The sequence below is a fragment of the Rattus norvegicus genome, chromosome 1 (assembly GCF_021556685.1).
Source record: "Rattus norvegicus strain SHRSP/BbbUtx chromosome 1, alternate assembly SHRSP_T2T, whole genome shotgun sequence".
In the NCBI taxonomy this organism is placed as follows: Eukaryota; Metazoa; Chordata; class Mammalia; order Rodentia; family Muridae; genus Rattus; species Rattus norvegicus.
Genome location: NC_141534.1, coordinates 238,081,727 through 238,107,548, shown reverse-complemented (window position 1 = coordinate 238,107,548; position 25,822 = coordinate 238,081,727). Strand labels below are relative to the sequence as shown.

The 25,822-nt window shown below is 41.1% G+C and overlaps 1 long non-coding RNA gene across 1 annotated transcript in view; it reads left to right on the top strand.

The window, feature by feature from the left end:
• Window positions 1-4,389: 4,389 nt before the first annotated feature.
• The window catches only part of LOC102555989 (uncharacterized), a 38,519-nt gene continuing 17,086 nt past the window's right edge, over window positions 4,390-25,822 (top strand). Inside the window, exons 1-2 of the long non-coding RNA XR_015648147.1 lie at window positions 4,390-4,488; window positions 5,538-5,664. This is a non-coding gene — a long non-coding RNA (uncharacterized LOC102555989). The remainder of the gene's footprint in view (window positions 4,489-5,537; window positions 5,665-25,822) is intronic.

Genomic DNA, 25,822 nt, shown 5'->3' with positions numbered 1-25,822 from the left:
GCCTCTCAGCTTCTCTCTGTAGACCCCTCAGATCCACTTAGCTTTAACCTATACATTGTTGAAGCCCTAGAATGCAGCCCCAGTAGTTTATTGGTTTGTGTGTGTGTGTGTGTGTGTGTGTGTGTGTGTGTACTTTTATCTAAGGTTGGTTGGGTTATAAGCCCCATGTTGGGCACCAAATGTGGTAATTTCTTACCCCAATAAGCCCATATTAAAAACACAACTCAGAAATTATATTTATAAATTACATGCCTCAATTGGGCAGATCTATTACTATGCTAATTTATCCCCAGGCTATGAGACCCCTTGCTACTTGTAGCTTCCCCAGGCTATGTGGTTCTGCTCCATCTTCCCTCCACCTCTCCTCCTTGGTTCTCCTCTCTCTCCTCTTCCCTCTCTGATACCTCTAAGTCCCACCTTTCCCTTCCATTGCCCAATTATCGGTTCTAGCCTTTATTTGACCAGTCAGAATGGGAAGAAGGTTCAGTGAGATCACCCAGGTATGTGATCTACTCCTGGGAGTGGGGTGGAGGGGCAGCCCCTCTTGAGGAAGTGGAATTAAGGTCAAAATACAAATAGCACCAGGGTAACCCATAACAGGGAGTCATAAACCAAAGACCCCTGGGGAAAATAGCTTTCAATTAAAAGGGTTTGCATTGATTTAAAATGCTGAGTTTGTAGCACTTTGTTACATGGTAGTGGAAATATACTAGGAGTGTCAAAAAAAAAAATCAATGGAGGGAGGGCCCCATAGGAGATGTTATCATGTCTGAGTCAGCCAGATTTCTGCTACAAAATAGGAAAAGAACTTCAGATAAAAGATGGTAATGGAGAAGAGGCCACTGGTGTACCGGAGGGTGGTGGATGCCTAGGAATCATGGGATGCTGGGTCAGACTGATGAATAGCCCTAAGGACTTGAAATTCCAGTACTGTTAGAAGAGATAGGAACGAGATGTACAATGAATATATCTTGAGCAGAGGCAAATGGACTGACATCTGGAAGCTGTGTTCCTTCTCTGATAATTTCTGGGGGCATAGTTAGCACAACTTATACAAAAAGTTCTCTAGGGCTGATATCACTTTCTTGATATGAAGTAATTTGTTAGGTTTTTTTTTTTTTGTTTTTGTTTTTTTTTTTGTTTTTGTTTTTTTTTGAAGAGGCCGTCTAGAGGAGAGGAAAGAAGTTATATCATTGGAAGCAGAAGGTTGTGTTGGCCTGAGGCCGCTTGAGGAGGCAGGACATGATGAGTTTGACTGAGTTTGACTGTATTTACCCCTTCCTGCCGCAGGGGGTGGGGGTGCCGAGCGCAGGGGCACTGCTGGGGGAGGGAGAAGTGCAGTCTGAGATGTGAGAATGCCAGAGCTGGCTTGGGGGTCCCTGGGCCTGCGATGAAGCCCCAGTCGTGGGGTTCTCAGATTCGTCCGCATCGGGTGCTGCTGGGAGTCTCAGAAGAGCTGAGAACTAAGGCGGGGGGCTGAGTGCTGGGTCTAGCCTGGGCTGGGAGGAAAAAGGGAGTTCGAGCTAGTTCCACGGAGAGAGTCCTTGGCTTGACAGTGGCAGACTAGATGGCGATTGTGGTTGGGAGTGCAGAGAGGCCTTCTACAGGAGGCTAGACTATGGCTCCCCATAGTGGATCCTGAAGAAAAGACAGTCTATGGTCCCAAACTGTTTATTGTCATGGTGCGAAGTGAGTGTGTACAACTGTACCCCCTTCTCAGGGTGGGCCTGAGATTAAATACCTGTTACAGGGAGGAATGTCTGGGAAGGGAATCTTATTGACAATGCCCTCTGAGCCTCTAGGTACCTCATTAGCATGGGGATCCCTGTCTTGAGCCTGCAGGACCACATTTTTCTTTTCTATTGTCTGTCTGAGATGTTAGAGATGCCTCATCTACATGTGGAAGGGCTTGAGGTGTTGTCCTTATGTGACGAAAGGCCACAAATCTATGGGGGGGCTGCTGCTACATGACAGGGACCTGGTGCCAGGAACAGGGGTAGCTCCTACCATCCCTTCAGGGGCTTCAAGCCTTTAGCTGGACCTTACCAGGCTTCCGCTCACAGACCCCACAGTTAGGTATTGTCTTTTTCTTGTCTCCATAGATATGTTCAACCTGTGACTCCCTGTATAGTTATAAATGCAGTAGCTGCCGCCCCCGCCCTCGCCCCCGCCCCTGCCGACACCACTACCACCACCACCACCACCACCACCACCACCACCACCACCACCACCACCACCACCACCATAAAGAGACTTAAGTTGATAGGAGTTTTGTACATGTTTGTGGGTTTTTATTTTTGATAGCTCAGTTGTGTGGTTCTCAAGTGTTAACTTTGTAGATGATATTGTTGTGTTATAATGTCAAAAGAGTATGTCGTGGAGAGATACATACAGCGCACTAGAAAGCTTGCAAACACCAAACCCGGAGATGGTTATAAAGCAGAGAGAGTAAAACTCCCAGGTAATAACCTGACTCTTCTAACCCCTCAGTCTCCTCCTGAAAATCCTTGGTGACTGCCATGGACTTCATGATTAATGGGGAAAAACTGAAAGTGTCCTCTCAAAGACCAAGAGAGAGATGGGTTGTCTGCTTTTGTCTGTTCCATTCAGTATTAGATTAGAAATAGCATCCAGGACATCTAGATAAGAAGTTGAAATTTAAAAAGCATAATGTTGACAAGAAGTAAATTTAAATATAAAAGTATACTAGGAAGTCTCTCAAATCCCAAACTATTGGAGCTGATCAAGAAGTTCAGCGTATCAAGATATCCCTATATAGTCGCTATGAGGACTCCAGAATTGATTTTTAAAACAAGTATACAATTGTTTGAATAAAGCTACTTCTCTATTGTTATGATGAGACACCATGAATAAGGCAATTTAGGAAAGAAAATGTTTAATGTGGATTTTTGGTTTCAGAGGGTTAGAGCCCATCATGCTCAGCAAGGCACAGTGGCAGGGGCAGCTGACGGCTTACATCATGGTAAAGTACACAGAGGCAGAGAGAGGGACCCACTGGGACTGATTTCAACAAGGTCACACCTCCTAATCCTCCCCAAACAGTTCCACCAACTGGAAAACAGAAATTCAAATAAATGAGCTTTCGGGGCCATTCTCATTAAAACTACTACATAAACTATAGATTAAGTGAAATATAAGCCAGGCATAAGATATTATTCAACCTGATCTTGTAATTCTGTTTACTTGAAATTCCCAGTGGCCACACAGAAAACAAAGGGTAAAGGTGTTTTGGAGCTGGAGGCATAGGGCATGAGAAGTCTGTTAGTGGGCATGATGGTAGATAGCCTGTGAACCAAAGGCCCACAGAGCCATATGCTCAGAAATAATTTTTATAAGTGTGTGAATTACATCTGAAACATAAGTCCTTTGTGGAATCCAAGTGTTTTATGATGTAGTGAAAATGGTGGTTTGGATTGAGGCAAGCCTCAAGGTCCAGAAGCCTGGAGTTTCCACAAGCCAGGGGACCTGTGAAAGCTATGGGAACTCAGATATGACGCAGGCCATCCCTTCTGATGTCACCATCATGAAAGCTTTGTAGTTTTAAACTCACTGTGCATTTTGGTGATCGAGGCAACCACACTCCCAGAAGTGGTCTTCAGCTTCTATGTTGAAAGCAAGGACTGAAACACGCGATTTCCATGAATTTAATGGGGTAAGGATGCACCAACTACGGAGGGTGTTCCTAGAGTCTTCTGTTCCTTATTATGGAGGCTCTGATGGAGGGATCCTTAGGAGTGAGGTGGGGCTTTTGGGAGTGAGGGAGAGAAAGTTATGGGGCCACTGCTTAAATTCAGCCTTGAAGATGCTTGGATATCCCTTCCACAAAGCCCCCATCTCTCTTCTCTGTATCTTTATGTAATCTAACTAGGAAGGTTTCTGGTTAGATTCAACTGTAGTCAGACAAAGGAACACAAGCCAGGAGGCTCCTACCAACACGCCCCTCCCTCCCCAGCCACTGAGTGATTCTTGCATCCCCACTGTGCCAGTATTGCCCCCTACAGTCTGCTCCAGTGACTGTGCCTTTGTACCCTGCTGTCACTCTGACTACATTCTTTGTTGTTTCCCTGCCTACTCATTTTTAAAGCCTGCATTTAGAGTCAATTCCTAGAGACCTCTTGGGGTGCCTGTCATCCTTTCCACTCTTGGGCTTCCTTTGAGCATATTGTCACTGAAGCTCTGTGTGTATAGCAACAATAGATACATAGATTAAGTCTGAGAACACCTTGGGGACAGAACTCCTTCTTGCTGTTCCTGGTGCCTTCTTAGCAAAATCTGATCCACCGTGGTCCTTCTGTGCTCACAAGCATTCCAGAACCGTAATCCATTGTGGTCCTTCCATGCTCGCATTCCAGAACCACACTTAGGGTTGTGAGCATTCCTATGACCTCGTGTGAATCATTACAGATAGACTAAAGACCACCTCAAGAAAGTAAATTACGATCCAAGAACATCTATTAAAGATCGAATGTGAGCTCTATTTGTAGGTCTTGTAGGTCTAGTATAAAGAACATCCTTTTTTTTTTTTTACATTTAAGTTACTTGCAGAGTGATTTAAAATCTAATTACCATGAAGAGTGTTTTTCCACCAATCAACGAATATGATGAAATTTGGTCAAAGTTTTTCTATCTGGTTACTGAAATGATAGTGTCTAAGATATTAAGGAGACCTAGGACTAAGAGTTTGTGAAAGCTGGGCATGGTGGCACACACCTTTAACCACACTACTCAGGCCTGAATCTCTGTGAGTTTAAGGTCAGCCTGCTCTAAGAAGTGAGTTACAGGCCAGGCTGGGACATACAATGAGACTGTCTCAAACAACTTATGTGATTCAACATACCTAAAGTTTTCATTAATCATTTTCTTGTTAAACAGTATTTTAAACGTATGTATAAAGCATATTTTATTCATATAAATGAATGTATACCAGAGCATTGTATGTATGGGGGGGATGTCTAGCCTTAGGATATAGTCTTCCCAACATAATACAAACAATCAAAAGCTCTATATCAGAATATAAGGCATAGGGAGAAAAATAGGGTGGAGGGTGGAGGAATATTTGCTAGGGAGGCTGCTAGAGATTGGATTTTGAATGTGCTCAAAGGCCAAAGGGAAACCCTGCATCCCTTGGTAGACACAGACAGGACGGTGTAGAACCTCTACAAAGTAGATCCTTGTCAGAGGCCTTCAAGGATACTGTGGGACCCTCCTGGGTCCCCAGCAGTGTTTGAGCCCTGCTGAAGCCCTAGGGATGCATGTAGAAGCCTTTTGTTCCTAACAAAGGAACGCCCTGGCCCTGAAGCGACACACCTGGGTGGCACACCTGGGTGGTAATCGGTTCCTGTCTTTTGTTCCTCTTTCTTTGTTCCTGAGGGCTTATGTCGGTTTTCCCATGGTGCTTCCTGGAATTTTCCACCCGGTGAACTTGGAGTATATATTCGGTGAATCAAGCAAAAGATTTGGCATTCTCGTTACACAAATGACCAGAGTATGTGTTTGTTTTTTTTAAAACCTCACAGGCCTGTGCCCGGCTCTTGGTACCGTGCCAGCGCAGGCACCGAGACCTTAGTCCCCTCCTTGACCACGTTTGTTTCCTGGCCATCCATTGAAGAGGCTTTCTTAGCCACAAGCTTCTCCTGAGATGGGGTAAGAGACCAAGGTGCTTAGTCACACGCTCAAAGCAGCAGAACCAATGGGTTATGGGCTGAAACTCTGAAACCTGAGCCAAAATAGCCCTTTTTTTCTCTTTGAAAATTGATGATGACAGTATTTCATCGTCGTGTCAGTAAGCCGACTAAGACAGTCTCCCAGGTTTGTGATTGACTGTATACTCAGAGTTTCCCTTTATGCACACATAGCAAGTTCTGGTTTTATCAGGAAGATTTATGAGATAGGAATGAAAGAAAACAAGCTCATAAAATCAGGGTAGAATGGTGGTTACCAGAGGCTGGAGATAATGGAAAGAGGTTGATCAATTTTGTTTACAATCAATATGTTGACTAAGCATGGTAGAACACACCTATAGTCCCTGCATTTGGGATGACCTTAGTTTGAGTCCATCCTCATCTACAGCATGAGACACTGTCTCAAACCTCCCCTCCAGAAACAAGTTCAAGAGATTTTCTTGGATATCGAGGTGACTATAGTTAAAAGCATTGGTGTTTGTGTGAAAATTGCTGAATGATATATATGTATAAACATTTATAAATATGTATATATGTATATTCGCGTATGTGTAAAATATATGTATGTATGGTATATATGTGAAAAATTTTGAGGGTAAATAATATTCAAAAGAATGTTCTTTTCACATTCAAAAAAATAATTACGATAACATGATGCTCACATTAAATAGTTTGTTTTAGCTATCCCACATGTAAAACCACCCTAGAACATTATGGCATATTCCATAAATCTACGCAGTTCTGATCATCAGTTAAATAAAGATATTATTGACTAGAGGGTATTATTAGACATAGTTAAGGTCAACACATATAAAATATATACTAAAGATGTTTTTCCTATTGACAGTAAGATGTGTATTTCGCTGGTGAAGTAAATCCCTGAGAAATAGTTATTTTAAAAGATATAAATTTAAAAATTTTAATATATATATGCGTGTGTGTGTGTGTGTGTGTGTGTGTGTGTGTGTGTCAGAGTAGGGACTTTGGAAGAAACATACCATAGGAATTTTGAATGTATATTCATTTATTTTCTATTGGAATCTATGCAAATTCTGAGGGAATGTGGGAATTCAGGCACACTCAGCTTTAGTGCCCTCATTTTTTATGACGGCCTTAACAAATTCAGTGCCAATACATTCTACTAATTCTCCAGAGTCAGGATCTATGGGGCTGGAAGAATGCATGTGGTTCATTTCCTGTGGCTTCCAGCTTAAGATAGTACTAAGTCATTGCCAAGTTAAAGCATCTGATGTATATGCTACACTCATGTTTAATGTAAAACCAACCAGTATTGTCTTTTCTTACCACCAATGTACATTAATTACTTGGGAGAAATAAAAATTATGTGGATAAGTGCAACATAGCCTGTAATTCTAGAAAAAGCCGATAATGTTATTAAAATTATGTCTGTATTTCCAGACACACACACACACACACACACACACACAGTTTCCAAATATGTATATTGTTTCTAAGTATATGTATTTTTGTAAAAGCTATATTGCATAAAACATTTTTCACTTTAAAATATACCAGAAACAACTATCCATGTTAATATTTTTATAATTTCATAGTCTTCCTTTATGCACATGAACTATAATCTATTTAATTAATCCCCTATTGCTTGACATTTAATTTTTTTCCAATTTTTCAAAAGTGCAAGCAACAGGGTAATGAATAGAATTGCAATTAAATCTTTCCACACATTTTTTCATATTCCAAGGACACACTTACCAAATGGAAATTATGAAGTCAAATGGCAAGGTTATTTTAAAAACTTTCAATATATATTAGCAAATTGGCCTTCTGCATTTCTGTCATTTAAGCTCTTCCTCCATTTGAGGGCCTTCTCTCTGCATCTTAACCCACACGCATGGAAACACTGAAAGTGTTTACATGTTTGGTCAACAAAAAAATTCCTTCTTAACTTGTGAGCCGTTAAAGCTCTCCTCTCTTACATTACGGCTCAGGGTCTTCTCTGGTTTTAACTTTATTATCAGGCCTGAAAACTGTATATGAATAGTACAAACTTTATAGCTACTTGCACATATTTGGGGGGAAATACTTTTAATTTATTAGATAAGTCTTTACTGGTATTTTTTGGGGGGGAGCAGCGACAGATCTAGATGTGACCATTTCTATTCCTCCGATATTATCCAACTCTATGACAATTAAATAAGTAATCTCATTTGTACTTTCTAAAATTAAAATGTCATTCTGATTGTTGAGAAGCTTGCCAATGCGGTGAGAACAGCAATCTAAGCGGTTAAGACCTTTGTGTGGATATGGTTAATGCTTTATTAGGTCAGATCTTTGAGTGACAGTTACTGAAGGACTCTTGATTTTCTTGTAAAGTGAAAAGGGACACAGAGCTGTCCTTCGGCTGCCTGTGAGACCCTCTGAGAGACCCATCTGGTCATCATCCCCCTTCCTCAAACCTAGAAATTCTGGAAAGTTCTGAGAAAAGAGCTGGAGTGTGAGGGACGACAGCAAAGCACCTCCTAGCTTTCCCCTCCAAAGTAAATACTGAAAATGATCTACAGTTTACAGTTTAGGTGGTTTTGTAAAACAATCAGAGTCCTAGCACGGATGGTCAAAGTCCCAACATGGATGAGAAATGGGCTCTTGAAGTCCCACCCCTAACTGGGGAGTGTCTGTCAGTTAGAGGCTCCTGAGGTGGGGGTGGTCCGTTTCCTTGAAGCATGCATCCTGATTGGCTATCCATTCTCAGGAGGTAATTCTCTACCCATGCACACACAGAAACACTCAATATACTCAGTCTTTTCTTTTTTTAAAGCACATGTAGAGAGAAAAGTGGGAGGTAGAGATAAAGAATAAGTTGGAGAGGGGGAAATGTGGTTGAATTTGATCAGAACACATTGTATTGCATGTCTGATTTCTCAAATAAAATCGTAAAAATTGGATTGTGGATTTACTTCTGGGTCCTCTATTCTGTCCCTTGGGCTTTCATCTTTGTTTTTGTGACACTGCAGTGTTGCTTTTGGTTCTACGCTCAGCAGTATAATTTGAAATTGGGTATAGTACTGACCCCATCATTGCTCATGTTGAAGGGGGTCTATGGGGTCTATACGTTCCACTTTGTCTCCACCCGGAAACTAGGCCATAGATCATCTGCTTCAGGAGCTGACCATGAAACTAGGCCATAGACCATCTGTTCCAGCAGCAGATCCCAAAGTCCAGGAACAAGACAATAAAATCTCCCACCGAAACATCCTGACAATGGGAGATATCTTAACCCAGGATAGGTCCTCTGTGCCGCGCAGCCCATCCTGTGGTTAATCATTCACGACACAGGAATGCAGTCCATCTGGGGCATCCCAGCACCCACCAATGAGGTTTTAGATTATCTAACCCTAACACAGTAGCCAATCAAAATTGTCCTAATGTCAGGGCTTTGGCCCCTACCAGTCACATTAGAGATTACCTAATCCTTCTGGAAAATTCCCCCAGTTCCCTTTAAAAGAGGCCTGAGCGTCTTTGTGTGGGTCGACATTTTGATGCAGTGGTGACCCCTGCAGAGTAATCGCTCTTTGTTCTTGCACACTATTTGAATCTGGGGTTGTCCTTCAGTGATTCCAGGGTCTTTGTGCCTCTATATGCACTTTGGGAAATTGCTGATTGGGAAATCTGTTAGGAATGTGACTGGACTTTGGGGGGAGATGGTGTGGAACTCTAGATCACTGCTGCTAATAAGCCGTTCACACAGCATTAACTCTACCCATATAGGAGGTCTTGTCACTTTCTTCTACTTTCTTTTTTTCCTCTAGTGTTTTACACTTTTTATTTTAAGGGACTTCCTTAATTAAGTTTCTTCCTGGGTATTTTTCTGAAACTGTGGGGAAATGCTGCTAATTAATGTCGAAATCTACCAAGTCTTCTGAGCTCTGTGCAAAATGGGGGACTCCCTTTACCAGCAGGGCATTCCCCTGCTCTGACCTTCTCTGGGAATCCTGAAACCCCATACCCTCAACCTGAATGTCACCTGGCCTTAGTGACATTACAGAGGCTCAGCTTCCTTTCTCCTGATAAGAACCTGTTGAGCAAGCAGGTTCCTGGGATGTCTCTCCGTACAAATGAGTCATTCTTTGGAGCCCTGACCTGTAGCCAATAATACGTACCCACTCTAGAAATCACTAATCCGATTCCTCAAAACGACACAATGCTTGATTCACTCGGAGTAAAGTTGAACTGCCTCTCTGATGCTAATTTCTGTAGTCATTTGGATCATACTCATGGGCAGTTTGAACCCTGTCCTTCCAATCTGTTCCCTTTGTTTTAACGGACTTGTGGCCAACAGCCCCGGGAAGAAAAGTCCACATGAAACTGTTTCGCATGCATTTATTTTCCAGTCTTGTATCTCCATGTCTTTGTTACTAGTATATAAGGAAGCTACAGCTTCTGTGTGCTGCTGCTTTGTTGAAAGTGTTTATCCGTTCTAAGAATGTGGAGCCTTTAGGGACTCTTGGGTATAATTTATCATCTGCAAAATGGGATCACTTGTCTGCCATTCCTATTTCTATCCGTGGCTCTTTATCCTGCATTATTGTTCTAGTTGACACTTCAAGCACTGTATTAAATACGCCTAGAAAGAGCTGACATCTTTGTCTCCATTCTAAGTTTAGAGGAAATTCTTTAAGCTTTCCTTCTGTGGTGAAATATTGGTTGTGTATTCGTCACAGGTAACATTCATTATCTTGAGTTATGTTCCTTCTACCCCAGATGGTTTTTCAGGGATTCTATTACAATCTTGAACTTTGTCAAAGGCCTTTTATAAATCTATAAATCTTTTAAGATATATAACTCTATTAAGAGTCTGGCCTATTGTTATATTGAAATTATTATTTTACATGTGTGAAACCTCCTTGTTTCCATAGAATGTGAAAAGATCGACACTTTTTCCTGTGTTTTTGACTTCAGTTTGCAAGAAATCAGTCTGTAGTTTTTGTTTTCTTTCCTTTCTTCTTTTTTCTTTTCTTTCTTTTTCTTCCTTCCTTTCTTTTGCATCTTACCCAGTTTGCATAATAGATTAGCATTTTCCCCCTGTCTGTTCCATGGGACAGTTTGAAAGAAGTTGGTGGGATTATTATTTAAGTGTCTGGCAAAATCCAGCAGTAAGTTACTGTCTCTTTAACATTGGGAAAATTTTTATTAGTGCTTATGTATCATCTTTTGTATTTTCTTGTTCTTGTTTAGACTTGTGTTGTGATCTCAAATATGATATAGTATGAAAAAGTCATATACTGATGAAAAGAATATATGTTAGGGCTGTTAATGAAATAGTATATATCTATCAAGTCCATTTGATCTATAATATTATTTAATTTTGATGTTTGCTTGTCAGTATTTTTGTATGGTGAGAGCTGGGTACTGACGTCACCACTATTGTATTGAGGTCAGTATATGTTTTTATAGCCGTTAATGGTTCTTTGTGACAATGCAGGTGTTAATTTTCGGTATGCATGCTAAGAATTATATATCCTCTTATCTTTCTTTTATGACTACCCTTTGTTTAATACCTGCTTCTCAGTATTAATATAGCTGTGTGCACTTGCTCTTGAGTTCTACTTGCCTGAAATATCTTTTTCCATTCCCTTATTTAACAGCTGTATTTGTCTATATCAATTTAGTGTGGATCAAGGCTTTTATTCCAATCTGCTAGTTTATCTATTTTGGCTAGGAAACTAAAAACATTAAAATCAGTGTGACCACTGAAAATATGTATTAATTCTTATCATTTGTTTGTTTTGTAATCTTTTTTTTCTTTTCTTTTCTTTTTCGGAGCTGGGGACCGAACCCAGGGCATTGTGCTTGCTAGGGAAGCGCTCTACCACTGAGCTAAATTCCCAACCCCTGTTCTGTAATCTTTTTATTGCATTAACCTAATGCCCTACCTAATGTTCTGGCACAATTTTTTTTTATATTATATTGATTTTTTATATCATTTGAGATGTTTGTTTTATTATATATATTAATCTTTTTAAAGTGTTAAATATAATTATGTCAGTTTCCCTTTCCCCATTCCTTCCCTCCAGCCCCTCCTATGTACCCCACCCCTTCATCCCTCTCTTCTCTGGCCTCATGGATTTGTTTATTATTTTCTTCCAAATGTCAGACTCTTTCATATATTTCCTGCAGTGCTGGATTAGCAATCATGAAATTTTTAGCTTTTGTTCTTAGATTTTTTTCTTTCTTAATCAATTCTGAGGTATAGCTTTGCTTAATACAATAATTCTGGTTAGCAAATATCATATTTGCAGCTTAAAATGCAGCCCTGCATACCCTCCTACCCTTCTAGCCTGTAGAGCATCTCTTGGAAACCAACTATTACTCTGTTGGGTATTTCTTTAAATGTGACTTCATGCTTATAGCTTAGAGCTTTCATGTTTTTTGTTGTTTGCATAGTCAGTATCTTTTTTGTTAAAGACAGGCTTTGCCTGTGTAGCCCTGGCTGTCCTGGAACTTGTTCTTCAGACCAGGCTGGCCTCGAACTCACAGAGATCCACTGTCCTCTGCCTCCTTAGTGCTGGGAGTAAAGGCACGAGTCACCACTGTCTATCTTAGTGCGTTAACTGTGATGTGACATAGGAAGATTCCTTCTAGGTCTTCATAGTTTGCTGTCTAAAAGCTTCCCCTCCCTGGATGATTATATTTATATATTTGGGAACTTTCTGCTATATTTTATTGAATATATTTTCTGTGTCTTTAGCTTGTACACACACAAACACACACATACCCAAACACACACATATTCTCTGTCTCTGTGTCTCTCTCTCTCACACACACACATTCTCTGTCTCTTTCTGTCTCTCTGTCTCTCTGTCTCTCTGTCTCTCTGTCTCTATCTCTCTCTCTCTCTCACACACACACACACACACACACACACACACACACACACACACACTATTCTGTGCTTGACTTCATAAATTTGGTCTGTGCGCAACTTTCCAAAGGTCTTATATATTCTCTTTATACTTTATTAGTTATTGTTTGAATGTTCTGATTCATGTCTTATCTTCAAGCTCTGATATTCTGTCCTCCAATTGATCCATTCTACTGGTAAGACTTTCCACTGAACTTTCTATTAGCTGTCTGGAGCTTCTTATTTCCAAGATTTCATTTTGACTTTTTTTTATTTCTATGTCTATGGGATTTAGCTTTAGCGTCTTCTTGTTAAATATAATTATAATCATTCTTTGAGATTTTTGCCTGGCATTTCATTGGCTTCATACTCTTTGAAATCCATTTCCATGAGACTGCTTTTATAGAAGTCATACTGACTTAATTTTTCATTATCTCTGGTGTTTCTACATTGGCACCTGTGCATCTGAGATTAAGTAATTGGTTCGACTTTTTAAATCACTAATTCCTTTTAGTTGAGGTATTTACAATATTCTAGTAGGGTTCGTTTGTTATAGCTTTGAGATATATAGCATTTCTTGTCTCTCTCATGCCCTGTCACTCCCACCCCTCTACCCTCCACCTGTAGCTAGTTTACTTATTTTCATGTTGAGATGGGGAAGGGAGGACATGTGGAGCTCTCCATGGTTCTGACTTGAAGAATTTTTATTTTCTCCTATGATAAAGGGCTGCAGGCCAGTTCTAAATACAGCTGTCATACACTTGTTCCCAGAGTAATATAGATGTGGAACTGATGACTGTAAGGCCACCTAACTTTGGCCCTAGCAGGGATCTTTTCAAGACGGTTTCTTGGCACTCTTCTAGTGGGATACTGAGAGATTTTCTTTCTGGCACCTGTACTCTGCAGACCCCAGGCTTCCTGTGTGGTTGGGCTGTAAAACTGTTCAGTGATGATTGGTCCACTGTTAACCCTGCTGTCTGAGTCTCCATAGGTTCCCCTCATCTCTTTTATGTTCAGTCCTCACTCTGCTGTGTGTCTTTGGTCTTTTGTCATCTAGCCCTCCCTTCTGCCCTCTGAGTTATCTGGAACTGAGGGCACGGTACCCATTAACTGAGCATTTCTGTGTTTAGGCTTTTCACCCTCTGCAATTGCATTCACTTTGCATTTGAAGCTGAATACCCCATACCAGACTACTTCTTGTTCTCTTACACTTTCTAATGTGTTGGTTGTTTTTGTTGTTTTTTGTCATTGTTGTTGTTTGTTTGTTTGTTGGCACTAGAATTTCAGTGTTTGCCCTGCATTCTGTAACCTATCTAGGGTATGACTACACTCCAATCCATTACCCAAGAGTCTAGAAGCAGACATATGGATGTCATTCACAGAATTCCTTATTCCATTTCATAGTTTCTCTTAAAAGTCAGCACTTAATTAGCAGCTCTTTAGAGGAAAAACTTTTTCATGCTGAGGGAAGAGGGCAAGTTCTTTGTTATGTTGTCTTTCCTTTGCAGATCTTTCCAGAAAAATTAGCAAATAAACCCCACCACATTTCTCTATCTTTAATTCTAGTAAATGGTTCAATTTTTCTTACTCCAGTAACACAAGCTACACAATGCACATTGCTAAGCATCTTTCAAATAGATAATTACCTGTGTGCATTTCTAATCTACAGTGTTTTCTCAAAGATCCTGGGGTGAATCTTTCTGCAGTCATCACAACTCTTTATCGACCCCAGCACCATGTATGGCTGGATCAGTGCTTGAAATAAGTGGAACTATATTCTTATACTCTTCCATCAATCCTCCATCTACACTGTTTACTACCCACAGACTTCTAGTGAGTCTCTTTTTTAGATTACAGCATGATCTCATTGCCTCAAATAACCAACATCTCTTAATACTATCAACTTAGGGCCTGGATGTTCATCATATAAATTTCGGGAGAATGCACACACGTCAAGTGTAGCTTTATCATATATAAGTTGTGTAGTCCTGGTGCTTCTCTTCTTCCTGTCTTGATTAAAACACCTATAAAGTTAGGATAAGCATATTACCCATGTCATGAGCATTGGGATGATTAGGAATCGATGCGCTGGAAAGTCTTAGACCATTGCTAGGGAAGTAGTCAGCGAACATCATCATCGGTCAGCTTTTCTAAACCTAAAGTACTCCCCATTATGTCACACAGTCCTTCAGCTTTATCATCTTATTAAGGACAATCACAGATGTGAAAACAGGAGTGTTTCCAAGGAGACAGACCTAGTGAGTTCTATCACCCTGATTCAAATCTAGGCTGTCCTCATCTTGCTCTGCTTTCGTGGAGGGTCTCATCTTTACTTTGGAAAATGTTCTTTTGTCATTTTATCTTCCTGCTGTATTGGGTTTGTAAATCATTTACCCCTTTTCCATCTTTTTGTCTATTCTGAAGGAGCTTAAATAGCATATAAATTGCCTCTTTCTAAAACACTGGATAAAATATTCCTTGTAAAAATTATTAGAGCTCCAGGATTCTCTTGGAAGAAATTCTACTGAATCGTCTTCATTTCCCCCTGAACCAGGGCAGAGTCTTGATTTACATAATGGAAGCATCATGTGCCATGTGTACAGCGTTGAGATGGAGGGGATAAGGAGGGGCCTTGGAGAGAAGGCCATGAATAAGTCACTGCTAGGATCACCAATGGAAGCAGGCAGGGAGAGTTCAAGGGTATGTGGAATGAATAAAGCTATCAAGAAAGCTATTTTTAATTCATAGCTGACAGGGTGGTTCTTGTGGCCCAGTGATCTCATTCTCTTCAAATAAGACTTTGAAATAGGCTTTTAAGAGTAGCCGAAATTGAGTCGAGGAGGGAGCCTTTGATCACAAACAAAACACACTGAAAACAGATACCTAGAACTTTTGGGCTGAGATTTGGAAGTCCTTTCCTTTGTCCTTCCTCTTTGCCTTTCTGCTTCATTCAGAAGGAGAATTAATGTGCACAGTGATGAGGACAGCCTTTCTGGGCTATGGAGGCAAAGTAGGCTTTGGTAATCCTTGAACAGCCAAGTCTCTGTTCCCCATTCATTCACAGGGCAAGGAGAATCACATAGCCATGAGGAGAAGATGTGGTAAAGTCTTTAAAAATGTTCAGCACAGGTCACAAAGAGCTCATTTCCCCCCATATCTCATTATACCGAGTAGCTGCTGTCAGTCAAAATTGGGAACATTAATAACAGCAAATCAAAGTTTTTAAAATACCCACTCCAATCTGCCTATGCATACTGATGTCTTACCCATCAGCACCCCCGATAAGCCTCATTCCTGGGCTGGCCATGTTCACTCATAACTTTTTCTGTCACTGCCCTTGGCACAGGCGGTTTCCCCTGCTTGGATTAATCTTTCCCTGCTGCCCCCTTTTCTTTTTTGCTTCCCACTTGGCAAGCATTTATTTTCACTCTAATGCTTGATTCCAATGCTACATCACCTGTGAAAGGTTTCCCAGGCCAAAATTGCTTTCATGCTTTGCTGGGGGTTTATAGCAGTTGGAACCACACTTTTCTGCAGAGCTCTCTCTCTCTCTCTCAGCTTTAGCTACAATTTATTTATTTTTACATCTTCCCTTAGTGGCAATAAACAGTGAACAGCAGATAACAGATGTTCATAAGTGCTAGCGCGTGTACATGTATGAAATAATCTCTCACTAAAGGTGGCGGTTGCACACATCTGCTGTGGGGTGGAAACAAAAAAGGCATTCCCAGAGCAGCTCTTGACAACAAACTTTTGTGTCAAGGGAAGCTCCCATTGTGTGTTCTTATGGCTGATGGATTTGCATCAGAGCCGATCTTAACTAGGTGACTATGAACTGATAGTAACTGGCACCTGTAACTGCAGTGAGACCTGGTGTGACCGTAAAGTCTGTGCAGACAAAGTAAAGAAGATGGTACTTGATTAGCTTACAGAGGCCTTTGCAATGAAATCCAGTTTAAATCTGAGATGATCAGATAATTTAGTGGAAAGGAGAGAGTTTTATCATCCTACAAAGAAATAAGGAGAGTCAGGCATGGGATTCAGATCTGTAATCCTAGCCTATGGGAGGTTAAGCAAAGGAATTGCCTTGAGTTTGGAACCATCGTGGCTTAGGTAGCAAGACCTTGTCTGAAAAACACAAGACCATAGCATCAACAAACAAAACAGAGAGAAGAGAGGTGGGTCAGTGTGTTGACTCAGTGTGTAAAGGTGTTTGCCAAGAAGCCTAAATGACCTGGATCTGATCACTCCAGAAGAAGAAAGCCAACTCCTGAAAGTTGGCCTCTAAATTCCACCCACACGACACAGCATACATGTATGTGTACATGCATATAATAAAACATATGAAAACTTTAAAAAGGCGAGGAAGGCAGCTTTCCTTGATCGATTATTTACAGATCTAAGCCATTTGCCAGTGCTGAAAAAAGAGTTGAACATCAGCTAAAGAGAGGGCAGGGCTTTGTTATTGTGTTATCTGTTTCACTTAGAACAAATTGACAACGTTATCAGTAAGGCTCTGGGATTCTGTGTCTTCGTAATAGGGTCTAGGAGGCTGACAGACGGTTATGACTTAGTGGATCTGGGTATTTAATGAAAACAGCATTTATGAAGTGTATTTCATTCAAACAATAAGTTTGTCTTTTGTAGAAAATATTTGGGATTAAAAAAAAAAAAAGCCGCGGGGCTGGGGATTTAGCTCAGTGGTAGAGCGCTTGCCTAGGAAGCGCAAGGCCCTGGGTTCGGTCCCCAGCCCCGAAAAAAGAACCAAAAAAAAAAAAAAAGCCGCTCCTTTTCCTGGGAGACTTAGCAACTAGACTTTCTGTCACTTTCCATTTTCAGAAAACAAACAAACATCAAGGACAAACAAACCCCAGAGAATTGCTATCATAACCCGGTAAATAAATCTGAGGGGGCATGGGGTTCCTCAGTGAGCTTTTGGGGTCCTGGCATAGTAGTTCATTGAGGAAAAAATGAATATAAATGCTGGTTATACAAGAGTTTAAATATTCAGTATGAAATTGGTTTCAGTGTTCCTGTGCTTTCTTTGTTTCTGCTGTGGCCAGGGGTTGAGGCTAGGTACCCAAGAAAAGTGGGAATTCTAGAAAATCCATTCCTAAAGCTCATCTGAGGGTTACAAAGGCAGATCTGCTTTCGTCCGCTTTGACTGGACGGTGGGCATGGAGTGTTTGCATTGGCACCATGTCCATTCTTGTTAACTCAACGAGTTGGTTTTTGCTGTGCGCTAAATCTTTTCCCGGGTACCAAAGAAGAAGAGAACACAGTGTTTACCCTTGAGAACCCATGTATTTTGGAAAATGGATAAGACCAGGAAAGAATAGGCAAGCAAACCAAGTGGCATAAGAGGGTACATGGTGCTATTTAATTATCAAGGAGAGGGGAAGAATGCTTGGCACTTAGGAACAATCATGGACCGCTATGTGGGGGTGGAGGCATGTGGAGTGGACTTGGCTAAATTAGGTAATACTTTTAGTGGTGGAGAGAAGGCTCATTTGGTAAAGTATTTGCCACTCAAGCATGAGAACTTGAGTTCAGGCCCCCTAGGACCTACCTTAAAACACCATATGCATCAGTGTGTGCTTGTATTGTAGTCTGGGGAGGTGAAGAAAAGAGTCCCTGGAGCTTAGTGCAGGACTAATCTTGCCAACTGCTTGGTGGCAGACCATGTCAAAACAGTAAAATAGAAAATGATAGAGGAAGGCACCTGACCTTTAACCTTCAATGCACATGCACACACATGTGCACACACCCAAGAACACCACTTCCCTTTTCTACCATTATCCTTGTCACTACTATAATTATGAGCCACTTGGCACACATTTGACAGTGTCTTTGGAAGAAGAGGGAACAGGTTTAGAGGGTAATGGCTGCTGTATCAGAAGGTAGTTTGCCCTCCAGTAGGGGATACTGTTCTTTTCCATGGGGTGGGAATCTTGGAGCACTTCACTCATTCTTAGCCACAATGCCAAGGAATGATTCTTCAGGAGGAGCAGGGTGTTTCAACCATACATCTGTGCTACATTGTTTATAACCTACAGGTTTGTAGTGGTTTGAGCTCATGTTCCTTGGCATAAGCAGTCAGTAGGGAGATGCTGTCGCAGCTGTCCCGATGACATGCCGGGAGACTACCAAGTGGGCAACATCTGAAGACTCTGGCTGCTTCCCCAGACCTGAAACCAAAGCATGAGCCATCAAAGTGAGATGCTGGAAAGCTGGACTTCATCCAAACCAAAACCTCTGATCTCTGCAAGTTCTGTGCCGAGGATGAAAAGCCAAGCAATGAAGGGGGAGAGAATTGGAGAGGGAAGCACATTTGACAGAGGACCACAATCAAGAACCAGTGCAAGTCAAAAGAGGGTAAAGGCATGAGCGGACAGACATTCCACTGAAGATCTGTAGGTGACAAGTAAATACAGGACACCTGTCATCATTATCCCTCTTAGAAAGGCGAGCTCATCCCATGATGAGGTTCTACCACAGAGCTATCAAGATGTCAGTCATGAAAAGAGCAGCAGCACCAAATGTCATTAAGGATATGGAGAAATGGACCTTGCATCCATTACTGCCGGGATGCTAAACGATACAGTCACCCTAGAAACCAAGTGGGCAGAAGATTTCATATATAATCAAGCAAACAAACAAGTAAATAAAGTTATATGCAATCACCTTAAGAATTGAACCCTTGGGCAATTGTCTAATGAAAATATTTATATTCATATAAATTTTTTTTTTGGTTTTTTTTTTTTTCGGAGCTGGGGACCGAACCCAGGGCCTTGCGATTCCTAGGTAAGCGCTCTACCACTGAGCTAAATCCCCAGCCCCATATTCATATAAATTTGTACGTGACTATCCATAACAAATTTATTAGTAGTAACAGCCCCGAGCCAAAAGTGACTGAGATAAATGACTTCATATTTGAATGGTTCTACAAGCTGTAGTAGCTTCCATATCATACCACAGGACTTACAGAAAGAAAAAAAAAGAACCAGTGACTGATACCTGCAACATGGTATCTTCTTGTTCATGATCTTAGCTGGATCTCCAGGGAGCATTAGCAAGCTTGAAGGCCAGTACTAGATGACTCGTTGTACACAACATTGTGATATGACAATATTTTAGAAACAGAAAGAAGACCTTTTTTGTTCAAAATCATACTAAATTTTATGAACCAACAATGTCTCATACATTCCAACCTGTGGATCATTGGCTGTGATTCAACATTTGGTAGCCCTCGGTATTTTTCTATGACAACTAAATGCATGTACTTTGAAATATATAAATGTTAATACATCATTTCTACCAGTTAGCATATGCTCTTTCTGATTTCTCCCCCTCACTTTCCATAAGTAATCAGCACTCTGCCTTTTTTTCCAGTGTAGATTAGCATTATCTTTTTGAGATAATGCTTTACTTAACATGACGTCTGCAGGGTCATTCATTGTGTTGCATGTCAGTAGTTCATTTTTACCACTAAGTACTGGTCACAACTTGTTTAGTCTTTATTGGGTCACTTTTAAGTTATTTAAAAGGTTTCTGCTCCTTTGAATAAATTGACGTAAATATTTTCATACTGATATTTTTGCGTGTCTTAGATTCTTTTCCTGATACTGTGATGAAATACTCTGAGGCAAGCAACTTAAGGGACGAAGACTGTGTTTGAGCTTATGGTTAGGGGTGCAATACCTCACAGTGTGGAAGTCAAGGGAACAGAGACTTGAAGCAACTGGTCACCTGCTCAGACCACATTCCAGGTCAGGAGAAAGAGAGTCACAGCTTTTTCTCATCCAAGGAACAGTATCACCACTAGTGGGCAGGGTTTCTCATTTGATTAATGTAATCCCCTCAGACCCTCCCAGATGACAGTTTCACAGGTAATTCTAGTTTCTACCAAGTTGAAAATTAACAGTCACGATCTGCCTATTTGTTTTGTGATTTCTCTTAGATCAAAACAATGGAATGAGCTGGTGTAGCAGGACACGCCTTTAATTCTGGAACTCCACATCGTGAGGTTTAGAGCAGTCAGAACTACATAGTAAGATTCAGTCTCAGAATCCCCAACGCCAAAACAGAAAAACAAACAAACAACAGAAAGAAAAGAAAGGAGGGAAGGAAGGAAGGGAGGAAGAAAACAACACAGTGTGGTAAATGCTTGGTTTTGTAAGGAATAGACAAAACTTTTCTACAGTTCTGGAAATTTGTTTGTTGCATATCTCTGAAAATCTCAGGTCTTTCAACTTTTCTTTCATTTATTTATTTATTTATTTATTTATTTATTTTACTTAAAAATGTATTTGTTCACTTTACATCCCAATATCAGCCCCTCTTTCCTCCTAGCACCTCCTCACACAGATCCCCCCCCATTCCTCCCTCCCTTTCTCTTGGCCCCCTTCCTGGCACATCAAGTCATTGCAGGACTCGATACAACCTCTCCCATTGAGACTAGACAAGGTAGCCCAGTTAGAGGAATGAGGTCCATGGGCAGGCAACAGATTCAGGGACAGGTCCTGCACCGGTTGTTTGGGGGACCAGCATGAAGACCAAGTTGTATTTCTGTTCCATATGTGAAGGGGGCCTAGGTTCAACCCATGCATGTTCTTTGGTTGGTGGTTCAGTCTCCTGGAGCCCTCAAAAGTCCAGGCTAGTTGACTCTATTGGTCTTGTGGAGTCCCTGTCCTCTTTGGGTCTCTCAATCTTTCTCCCAACTATTCGACAAGATTTCCTGAGCTAATAATGTTTGGCTGTCGGTCTCTACATCTGTTTCTACTGGCTGCTGGGTAGAGCCTCTCTAGGGACAGTTATGTTAGGTTCCTGTCTGCAAGCATAACAGAGTATCATTAATCAGGTATCAGGGATGGGTTCTTGCCCATGGGATTGGTCTCCATTTGGGAACAGTTCTTACTGCTAGTATGAACTTTTCCCAGTTGAGAACTGCCTAATATGTCACTACAATATATAATACTGTGGGTTGTGGTTCTGAAACTCTTTATGAGATTGGGAATTTCTCTTTTATCCTGTTTTTTTTTTAATTCTTATCTTCTATATTTGTCAATTTTTTTGATCTTCTGATATGACAAAGTTTCACATATTTGGAATGTTATGTTTATATAGAATTAGTTTTTTTTTTGCTAAGTGTTTAGTAAAATTCGACTGTGAAGCCTCTGGGACTTGAAGCTTTTGTCATGAGAACACAATTTCTTTTATAGACACAGGTCTCACAATTCCATTTTGTGCCATGTTGGCACTTTTTGTCCTTTCTTAAGATTTTAAAAATTTCATCCAAGTTATATATTTTCTGGCAAAAGTGTCATAATTCATGTTATTCTTCTTTAAGATTTATTTGTTTATTATATATATAATGTGTTCTGCCAGAATATATGTCTGCATACTAGAAGGAGGCACCAGATCTCATTATAGATGGTTATGAGCCACCATGTGGTTGCTGGGAATTGAACTCAGGACCTCTGTGAGAGCAGCAAAATGCGCTTAACCTTTGAGCCGTCTTTCCAGCCCCATATGTTATTCTCTTAATTATACAAGATCTATGTTTTTTCTCATTTCCTTAGTTAATTTTTTAACAAATCAAGTTTTGTTTGTATGATTTTCTCTTATTTATTTTCTCTTTTATTGATATCTCCTAATTTATGGTTTATTTCTTCTTCAAATTCTTTGCCTTTATCATTTTGCCCTATCTTCTTACAGTAAAAATGTAAGACCACTAACCTTATATTGTTTTCTATTATATATGAGTTAGTTTATATAACCAAACGTGGACATGTTGCATATTCCAATTACCAAGTAGTTCAAAATATATTTACTTCCCTTATTGGCTTCATACCTGATGTACTCAGAGTTTTAATTAATATGTACTTGATGTTACTTGCTCATCTTCCTGTTGGAGAAGCTTCCCATTCTTGCTGCTGAATCATCTGAGTTTTGTTTCCTTTCTGTAAGGAGTTTGTTTGGAGTTCTGTTCACATCGGTAGCCAGTTAGAGGCCAGCTTCATTCATCTGAGCTTTGTTTAGATTCACTACGACTTAGAAATCTTTTGTCGAGGTCTAGTTTAGACCTATGCCTACTCTATGGCTTCTACCAAGTACCTTGAGTGTTTGTCAAGTGTACCCACTTTGGCTGGTTGGAACCAGAGTTCTCCTTACCTCTTACTATATTAAGAGCTATTCAGCTTATGGTTCTATATTGCTTATCCTTCTCCTGCAGAGTTTTGTCTATCTTGTAGGACCAAAAATGACATATGACTTATTCAGCTAGAAACCGAATAAGTCTTGCTTGCTTCCCTCCCTCCTTCCCTCCCTCCCTCCCTCCCTCCCTCCCTCCCTCCCTTCCTTTCTTTATCCCTTCCTTCCTTTCTCCCTCCCTCTCTCCCTCCCCTCCTTCCTCCCTCCCTCCCTCTGTCCCTCCCTCCCTTCCTTTCTCCCTCCCTCCCTCTCTCCCTCTGTCCCTCCCTCCCTTATCCCTCCCTCCCTCCCTTTCTCCCTCCCTCCCTCCTTCTCTCCCTCCCTTCCTTTCTCCCTCCCTCCCTCCCTCTCTCCCTCTCTCCCTTCTCCCTCCCTCCCTCCCTTTCTCCCTCCCTCCCTCCTTCTCTCCCTCCCTTCCTTTCTCCCTCCCTCCCTCTCTTCCTCCCTCCCTTCCTTCCTCTCTTCCTTCCCATTCTCTCCCCCTCCCCATTCCCTCCCTTCTCTGTGTGGACTATACATGTTCGCGCATGTGCATTCACTGACCTGTGAGTGTATGGAGGCTCCAGGTAGACATTAGGGACCTTTCTCCATTGCTCTCCACATTACCTATTGAGAGAGACTCTGATATGAGCCTGTGTCAGCTAGACTGGCTGACCAAGAAGGCCTCTGAGATCCTCTTGTCTCCATTTCTCCTACCTCTGAGATTAAAGCACATGATGTCACACTAGGTTTTGGCTGCTCTTTGAGGATGCAAATGCAGGTCCTCAGGTTTGTGTGGCAAGCACTTTCCCTGCTGAGCTCTCTCCCCACCCCCAACCCAGGAAGATTTTTCTTTTGACTGTTTCCTCACACAGGCCCTTCCCCACTAGCATTCTGCTTCAGAAACCCCAGTGGCACCTTTACCTTCCATGACAGGACTAGTTTGTTTTGATACCTGCATCCCATTCTGCAGTCTAGTTAATTCTTTAAGGCAGAAAACCAGGTAGTTCCAGCATTGGCCTCACTGGTTTGCTTCCTTTCTATTCTCACAGCTTGGGTGTGGTCTCCCCTCTGCTGTTGGAGATCACTGACTGGTTTTGTCTGGGTTTCTTGTATTATCAGTTGGAGGGAAAGTGGTTATTTACTTCTCTTATAGATGTAACAAAACACCTCACAGAAGTAACTTTAGGGAGGAAGGAAATGTTTGGCTTATGGTTTCAAGGAATTTCTATTTGTCATACACCATTGCTGTCAACCAGAAAGCTGAGCACAGGACTGGAAAGACTGTCCTACATCTGGCAGCTAGACCCTACGTCCCTAAGGTTTCCAAATCTCCTCAGTTGTGGACAAGGTGTTCAAACACATGAACTATTAGGGAACATTTTACATCCAAAGCATGACAGAAGCATAGTAGGAACTCGGCTGTCAGTTTTAAGCAGAAATCCTCCATGTGTATTTAAGAGAAAGAAATGTGTGTACTCAACACTTCAGATTTCTGTTTATATTTTTACGATTATATTTTTTCTTTTTCATCATATGTGCATGTGTATCTGAGTGTGGATGTGTCCACATGTATACAGGAGGCCAGGAAATGGTGTTGGACCTCCCGGAGCTGGAGTTAAGGGTGGTCATGAACTATGAGCCATCTAGGATGGGTGTTGGGAACCAAATTCAGGTCTTCTGCAAGATCAGTACTCACTCTCAACTGCTGATTCATCAGGCTAGCCCCTACCTGACTCCCCAGTTTCTTGAGTTCCTGGGAAGTCTCAGAAAGCCAGAAGCAATTCATGCTCCCATTCCTTCTGTACCCTCATACTGACATACACTTCAGCTCATTTGTATGATTATTAAATAATCCAAAACCCAGAAGTGCCTTTTCTCCAACCTGGGGAAAATGGATTCACATTTAGAAAGTTTCTACACACTCTTCCTTTCAAAGACAAAAATCTGCCATTTTGACTTTGATGTTTCTATAATGTATATAAGAAATCTCTTTTATCTTTCTATGATCTTAGACTGTTTCCCACAGAAACAAAGGACTGTAAGTTTAAATCATATTAAAATTCTATTTTTTAGTACTTAAAGATGTGAGTTCAGTTTCCAAGCACCCATTTTAGGTAGCTCACAACCATGTTACACGGTGTGACTCCAGCTCCAAGGAATCTAATCTAATGCCCTCTTCTGGTTTTGGCAGACACCTGTACTCACATGTACATCATACTTATACCACATACATAAATAAATCAATACATATTTTTAAAATGTCATTCTCACAGTTGCTAAGAACTATGAGAAGTCTTTGTGTGTCGTGTTTTTTGTTGGCATGTTGACACAAGTCTCCTGTGTCAGAAATAAAAGAATTTATGTCTCAGGAAAATAACAGTAGTCAGAGTACAGCAAGTTGCCAGTTTTCTAAGCCCAGGTCCCACAGGCAGATGTGGAGGGGCTGGTGTCATTCTTTGCCTTACATGGGGTGGGAATAGCACTGAGACTGAGAATCTACCATATTGCAGCAAACAGTAGCTCAGATAAAGATATTAATTACTTTACTCAAGGTTGCTCATCACATACACAAACCAGGGAACTAACTCATACAAAAAGCAATCAAAGCCTTGTATTCCTAGCATATCCAGCAAGACAGATCTGAGGTTGTCCAAGAGATAAATGGGTGGAACTAGAAAAGGTCATATTGAGTGAGGTAACCAGGACCCAGAAAGACAAATACAACATCCTAGTTTCAAATCTATAGACATGAGCACGTAACCTGGAGTAACCTCAGAAGCCAGGAAAGTAAGAAGTTACCATTGCAGGGGAGGGGTGGGATGACCAACAGAGAGGGGAATAGCAGGATAGTACTGACCTGAAGAGGAAAATGGAGAAACTGGGATATCAGGGGACCATAAGGAGGAAGAAGGGATAAAAATATAGAATGAGAGCAAAATGACAGTAAGGACATCTGAAAATTTAAGGAGTCACACTATTAACTATCTTCCTAAACATGCCAATAATACATGTCATTCAGTATATAAACATATATGTGTAGTTTAAA